Source organism: Babylonia areolata, chromosome 21 (genome assembly GCF_041734735.1).
Source record: "Babylonia areolata isolate BAREFJ2019XMU chromosome 21, ASM4173473v1, whole genome shotgun sequence".
Taxonomy (NCBI): domain Eukaryota; kingdom Metazoa; phylum Mollusca; class Gastropoda; order Neogastropoda; family Buccinidae; genus Babylonia; species Babylonia areolata.
In genome coordinates, this window is record NC_134896.1 from 3,842,431 (window position 1) to 3,849,930 (window position 7,500).

Genomic DNA, 7,500 nt, shown 5'->3' on the forward strand with positions numbered 1-7,500 from the left:
AAGTGGGTGTTTGAAAGGTGTGTGGGAAGGTGGAGGGTGTTTGAAAGGTGTGTGGGAAAGTGGGTGTTTGAAAGGTGTGTGGGAAGGGGGTGTTTGAAAGGTGTGTGGGAAGGTGGGGGGTGTTTGAAAGGTGTGTGGGAAGGTGGGGTGTTTGAAAGGTGTGTGGGAAGGTGGGGTGTTTGAAAGAGGTGTGTGGGAAGGGGGGTGTTTGAAAGGTGTGTGGGAAGGTGGAGTGTTTGAAAGGTGTGTGGGAAGGGGGGATGTGTGTGGGAAGGTGGGGGGTGTTTGAAAGGTGTAGGAAGGTGGGGGGAGGTGTGTGGGAAGGTGGGGGGGTGTTTGAAAGGTGTAGGAAGGTGGGGGGAGGTGTGTGGGAAGGTGGGGGGGTGTTTGAAATGTGTGGGAAGGTGGGGTGTTTTGGGAAGGTGGGGGTGTTTGAAAGGTGTGTGGGAAGGTGGGGTGTTTGAAAGGTGTGTGGAAAAGTAGCGTGTTTGAAAGGTGTGTAGGAAGGTGGGGTGTTTGAAAGGTGTGTGGGAAGGGGGTGTTTGAAAGGTGTGTGGGAAGGTGGGTGTTTGAAAGGTGTGTGGGAAAGTGGGGTGTTTGAAAGGTGTGGGAAGGTGGGTGTTTAAAAGGTGTGTGGGAAGGTGGGGTGTTTGAAAGGTGTGTGGGAAGGGGGGAGGTGTGTGGGAAGGTGGGGGGTGTTTGAAAGGTGTGGGAAGGTGGGGGGGAGGTGTGTGGGAAGGTGGGGGGGAGGTGTGTGTTTGAAAAAGGTGTGTGGGAAGGTGGGGGTGTTTGAAAGGTGTGTGGGAAGGGGGGAGGTGTGTGGGAAGGTGGGGGGTGTTTGAAAGGTGTGGGAAGGTGGGGGGGAGGTGTGTGGGAAGGTGGGAGGTGTTTGAAAGGTGTGGGAAGGTGGGGGGGGGGAGGTGGGTGTTTGAAAAAGGTGTGTGGGAAGGTGGGGGTGTTTGAAAGGTGTGTGGGAAGGTGGGGGTGTTTGAAAGGTGTGTGGGAAGGTGGGGGGGGGGGGAAGGTGGGGTGTTTGAAAAAGGTGTGTGGGAAGGTGGGGGTGTTTGAAAGGTGTGTGGGAAGGTGGGGGTGTTTGAAATGTGTGTGGGAAGGTGGGGGGTGTTTGAAAGGTGTGTGGGAAGGTGGGGGGTGTTTGAAAGGTGTGGGAAGGTCGGGGCGGGGGGGGGAAGGTGGGGTGTTTGAAAGGTGTGTGGGAAGGTGGGGTGTTTGAAAGGTGTGTGGGAAGGGGGGAGGTGTGTGGGAAGGTGGGGTGTTTGAAAGGTGTGTGGGAAGGGGGGGGAGGTGTGTGGGAAGGTGGGGTGTTTTAAAGGTGTATGGGAAGGGGGGGGGTGGTGGGGAAAGGGGGGAGGGTGTGGAAGGGGGGGGGGTGTTGGGGAAAGGAGGAGGTGTGTGGGAAGGTGGGGTGTTTTAAAGGTGTTGGAAGGGGGGGTGTGTGTGGGAAGGGGGGGGGGGTGTTTGAAAGGTTTTAGGAAGGGGGGGGGAGGGTGGGGAAGGTGGGGGGGGTGTTTGAAAGGGTGGGAAGGGGGGGGGGGTGGGGAAGGGGGGGGGGGTTTGAAATGGTGGGAAGGTGGGGGTTTTGGGAAAGGGGGGGGGTGTTTTGAAAAAGGGTGTGGGGAAAGGGGGGGTGTTTGAAAGGTGGGGGGAAAAGAGGTGTTTTTTAAAAGGGTGGGAAAGGGGGGGTGTTTGAAAGGTGTTGGGGAGGGGGGTTTTAAAAAGGTTTTGGGAAGGTGGGTGTTGAAAGGGGTGTGGGAAAATGGGGTGTTTGAAAGGTGGGGAAGGTGGGTGTTTAAAAAGGGTGGTGGGAAAGGGGGGGGTTTGAAAGGGTGGGGGGGGGGGTGGTGGGGAAAGGGGGGGGTGTTTGAAATTGGGGGAAGGGGGGGGGAGGTGGTGGGGGAAGGGGGGGGGGGGTGTTGGTTTTTAAAAAAGGTGGGGGAGGTGGGGGTGTGAAAGGTGTGTGGGAAGGTGGGGTGTTTGGAAAGGGGTGTGGGAAGTGGGTGTTAAAGGGGTGGGAAGGGGGTGAGGTGGGAAGGTGGGGTGTTTTGAAAGGGTGTGGGAAGGGGGAGGTGTGTGAGGAGTGGGTGTTTGAAAGGTGTTGAAGGGAGGTGTGTGGGAATGGGGGGGAGGTGTGGGGGAAATGGGGGAGGTGTGTGGGAGAGTGTGTGAAGGTGGGTTTGAAAGGGTGTGTGGGAAGGTGGGGTGTATTGAAGGTGTGTGGGAAGGGGGGAGGGTGTGTGGGAAGGGGGGGGTGTTTGAAAGGTGTGTGGGAAGGGGGGGAGGTGTGTGGGAAGGTGGGTGATGTTTGAAAGGTGTGTGGGAAGGGGGGAGGTGTGTGGGAAGGCGGGGAGGGTCCCTGGGCTGTCACCTGCCATCACGTACAAGTAGTAGTAGTGCCTGATACTACTTCTGCTGCTGCTGCTGCTGCTACTTCTACTACTAAGACTCCGACTGCTACTATTTGATGATTTTAATCGCTTTTTATCCAAAAGAGCTCACACTCACACATACACGAATGTTAAGAATTGTCTGATCTGATCATTCATATGTTTTCACTCCCCCCCCCCTCCCGTCCCCCCCCCCCCCCTTGTCTCTGTCTGTCTGTCTTTTTGTTTGACTGTTTGTCTCTTCGTCTGTCTCTGTCTGTGTTTTTCTCCCCCCCCCCCTCTCTCTCTCTCTCTCCCATTCTATCTGTCTCTGTCTCTGTGTCTGTCTGTCTGTCTGTATGTCTATCTCTCCCTCTCTCTCTTTCCCTCTCTCTCCCTCCCTCCCTCTCTCTCCCCCCCTCTCTCTCTCTCACTTATTCTCTGCCTCTCTCTTCACTCTCTCTCTCTCGCGCCCCTCTGGACATTCTCGGTGCTGCTTCTTCATTCTGTCCTCTCGCTGTCTCATCTCTCGGAGGGGGGACTTTGGAGTCGGGTCTTCTCTTCTCGTTCCGGGTCTCCCCTGTGGGAATGCCCTCTCTTCCTCTCTCTCTGGTGGCTCGTCTGTCCGCCTCTCTTTGAAGTGGGGTCTTTCAGTCTCTGCTCTCCGGCTCTTCTCACAGTTGTGGAACTGGGGGGGAGTCGGCTTTCAATTCCGGGCTGGGGTTTGATCTTCCGCCCAGTGGCGTCGTTCTGACATCTCTGTGCACTGTGGGGGTTTCTCAAACTGTGTGTGATGGGGGGTCTTTGCCTGCTTGGATAAGGTGGGCTGGTGTGGGCCGTCTCTCTGATCTTTAGTCGTGGTCGGTTCTCCAAGGTTGTGGACTGTGTCGTTCTCTCTCTCGTCTTAGTGTCTGAAGGGGACTCAGTGCTCTGCTGGGTTCTCTAAGTTATCTCGTCGCGGGTTCCTGTCTGGATCTGAGTCTTTCCGGAGTCTTGTGGGCATGCGGGTGTCTGCCGTGGGTTTGAAAGCTCTTCGCCTCGTTGGTGTCTCACCTGTTCTCCTGGGGCGCCTGTGTTGGACTGGGGCGTGTTGCAGGGGGGTCATCTTCTCATCGTCTTCGCAGGGGCGTGTTGGAACGGGGGTCTCCCCTGCTTCCCTGCTCCTCTCCCCTCCCTCGATCTCTGTGACTACTCTCTCTGCTGCTCCTCTCTCTACTCATCTCTCCCTCTTCTCCCTCTCTCTAACCTTTTTACTCCAACTTCACTCTCACACATCACGATGTTGAATTTTCTCCATCATTTTTCACTCCCCCCCCCCTCTCCTCCCTCCTCTCTCGTTCTCCCCCCCCCTCCTTCTGACTCCTCTGTCTCCTCTCTTTTCTTTGCTGTTCGTCTCTTCGTCGTCCTCTCCTTTCTTCTCACTCCTCCCCTCTCTCTCTTCCTCTCTCACCTCTCTGTCTCTGTGCTCTATCTCTGCCCTCTCTCTCTCACCTCCTCTCCTCTCTCTCACTCTCTCTCTCCCTCTCTCTCCCCCTCTCTCTCTGACTCACTCTCTCTCCCTCTCTTCCTCTCTCTCACTCTCTCTCTCCCTCTCTCTCCCCCTCTCTCTCTGACTCTCTCTCCCTCTCTTCCTCTCTCTCACTCTCTCTCTCCCTCTCTCTCTCCCCTCTCTCTCTCACTCACTCTCTCTCTCTCTCTCCCCCTTTCTCTCCCTCTCTCTTCCTCTCTCTCACACTCACTCTCACTCAGTCTCCCTCTCTCTTGCTTTCTCATTTCATCTTGTTTTGTTTTGCTTCTGTTAGTCCTTTCTTTTTTTTTCTTTTTTTTTCTCGTTCTATTTCTTATGCATGCATAAATGTATTCATTTCGTTCTATCATAATCGTGACAAATGTCCAAGTAATATTGGTGATGGTGGTAGTCACTGTAGTATGTTGCACTTGCCGCACGTAGATTTCAGAGGCGGTAACAATACTGTACCTTTTCAACACCCGGATGTTTCTGGAACTTGTATACTGATGACATCTCTCTCTCTCTCTGTCTCTGTCTCTGTCTCTCTCTCTCTCTCTCTCTCTGACTCACTGTCCTATCCATCTGTCAATCTTTGTGTGGGGGGGGGAGGGAGGGGTGGGGGCTGTCAGTGTGTGTGCGCGCGTGTGTATGTATGTGTGTGTGTGTACTCGTGCGCGCGCGTGTGTGTATGCATGTGTGTGCGTGGGTGTGTGTGTGTGGGGGGGGGGGGGTGGGGGGGTGGGTAGGGGTTGTTTTCTTCATTATGTATACCCTTTTGCATGAATACCTTTTCCTTTCATTTTTGTGTGTGCTATTTGTAATAGATGTAGATTAGCAAGGACAGATTGGAAGAATAGGCTATGCCTAAAATCTTAATCATTGAATAAAAATGTTTTAAGTTCTGAGTTCTCTCTCTCTCTCTCTCTCTCTCTCTCTCTCTCTCTCTCTCTCTCTCTCTCTCTCTCTCTCTCTACTTGGAATGATTTGTAAAAATTTGATAATAATTATTATCATCGTCATCATCATGAACAGATGTGTCTTTTGTTTTTCATTGTAGAGGAGCTGGTGATTAGATCGGTATGAAAATACTTTGACCTTCATTAATTCACTGTATAATAACCCATTTACAAAGAATTCCATCAACCCCCACCCTCACCACCATCACCACCACCACCACCACCACCCAGCCCACTTTGACTGTCTCTTCAAGAAATCGCTGATACAAGACAACGACAGGGGAATGCATTTCAATACATTGCATTTGTATTTGTATTTGTATTTCTTTTTATCACAACAGATTTCTCTGTGTGAAATTCGGGCTGCTCTCCCCAGGGAGAGCGCGTCGCTACACTACAGCGCCACCCATTTTTTTTGTATTTTTTCCTGCGTGCAGTTTTATTTGTTTTTCCTATCGCAGTGGATTTTTCTACAAAATTTTGCCAGGAACAACCCTTTTGTTGCCGTGGGTTATTTTACGTGCGCTAAGTGCATGCTGCACACGGGACCTCGGTTTATCGTCTCATCCGAATGACTAGCGTCCAGACCACCACTCAAGATCTAGTGGAGGGGGAGAAAATATCGGCGGCTGAACCGTGATTCGAACCAGCGCGTTCAGATTCTCTCGTTTCCTATGCGGACGCGTTACCTCTAGGCCATCACTCCACATGCGTAAAGAGTTTAACGAAGAGATTGTGAAAAATTGAAAAAAAGAAAAAGAAAAAAGAAAAACAAAATAACGAAATTCGAGGTTCAGCTACACGAACGCGTCAAAACCTAGACCTACATGTGGCTTCCTGTCTGTTTCTGCTTTGTTTCTAGAGAATAATAATAATAATAATGATAATAATAATAATAATGATAATAATAATGATAATAATAATAATAATGATAATAATAATAATAATAATAATGGATACTTATATCACACTATCCAGAAATCTGCTCTAGGTGCTTTACAAAAACGTTTTTTGTTAACATAATACATCATATCTATGTTACATACACACACCAAAATGTGACTACACACACACGCACACACACGCACACACACACACACACGCACACACACACACACACACACACACACACGCTGCATTCATACATTTTAACATACATGTGTATCTAACAGCTACCCTAACACATACGCACACATAGGCAGGCACAAACTTACATAAACACACGCACATGCACACACAATACACATTCATATACATGTATGTAGTTATGTACACATACATATGTATACACACATAGTCAAGCACAGCTAACGCAAAGGAAGTGGACCTGCCACAATTGAACTTATTGCTGAGGGAAAAGGTGAGTTTTAAGACGAGATTTAAAAGATGCGAGGGAATCAGAATGACGGAGGTTATCAGGGAGCTTGTTCCACGTCTTAGAGAACACACATCAACATAAAGAAAGGGGGGGGGGGGGGGAGAATTCTCATGTGTATGTTGTTGAGGTGTTGTCTTGGTGGGTGGGGATGACCGGGTTTCAGTATTGTGATTCAAGAATTGTGACATGGTTTTAAGCATTGTGGTGATAGTGTTGAATGTTGTGATTTAAACTGTGCATTATGAATGTTATTGTGATGTGTGGTATGTGTACTGAGTGTTGTGAACGACGATTTGTGTGTGTCTGTACATATGTTAGTGTTTGGTTGGATGTGTGTGCAGGGTTGTGCCATGTAAGCGTTTCATTTCAGTGTTTGCATGCATTTTTTTTTCTCAAGGCCTGACTAAGCGCGTTAGGTTACGCTGCTGGTCAGGCATCTGCTTGGCAGATGTGGTGTAGCGTATATGGATTTGTCCGAACGCAGTGACGCCTCCTTGAGCTACTGAAACTGAAACTGAAACTGCATGCATGTGCCTTTACATTGTACAGCGCAGTTAGCTTGGTTTTTTACAAGAAAATGTGCTCTATAAATTGAATCATTTCATAATGCTAAACACATTATATTATATTATAATTATTATTTATTTATTTATGTATGCTTATAGTTGACTTCATCAAGTTTTTACGCCTTATACATATTAGTAGTAGTGGTAGTAGTTGTTATTTTATTATTATTATTATTATTATTATTATTATTATTATTATTATTATTATTATTTTTAATGTATTTATCTATTATTTATTCACCCCTTTTTTTCTTTTTTCTTTTTCTCAAGGCCTGACTAAGCGCGTTGGGTTACGCTGCTGGTCAGGCATCTGCTTGGCAGATGTGGTGTAGCGTATATGGATTTGTCCGAACGCAGTGACGCCTCCTTGAGCTACTGAAACTGAAACTGAAACTGAAACTAAACACAGTTAAACACATGCATCGAGAAGTAAAAAAAAAAATCAGTTTATAACCACTGACTCTCAGGAAAGTCGTCAGTTTTTGTGAGGCGAGGTTTCCTGTTATTGTGTGGAGTGATGGCCTAGAGGTAACGCGTCCGCCTAGGAAGCGAGAGAATCTGAGCGCGCTGGTTCGAATCACGGCTCAGCCGCCGATATTTCCTCCCCCTCCACTAGACCTTGAGTGGTGGTCTGGACGCTAGTCATTCGGATGAGACGATAAACCGAGGTCCCGTGTGCAGCATGCACTTAGCGCACGTAAAAGAACCC

General features: G+C 49.2%; 1 protein-coding gene across 1 annotated transcript in view; it reads left to right on the forward strand.

The window, feature by feature from the left end:
• LOC143296179 (uncharacterized) overlaps positions 1-7,500 on the forward strand; it is a 180,099-nt gene that overhangs the window by 664 nt on the left and 171,935 nt on the right. The gene's annotated exons all lie outside the window — the stretch shown is intronic.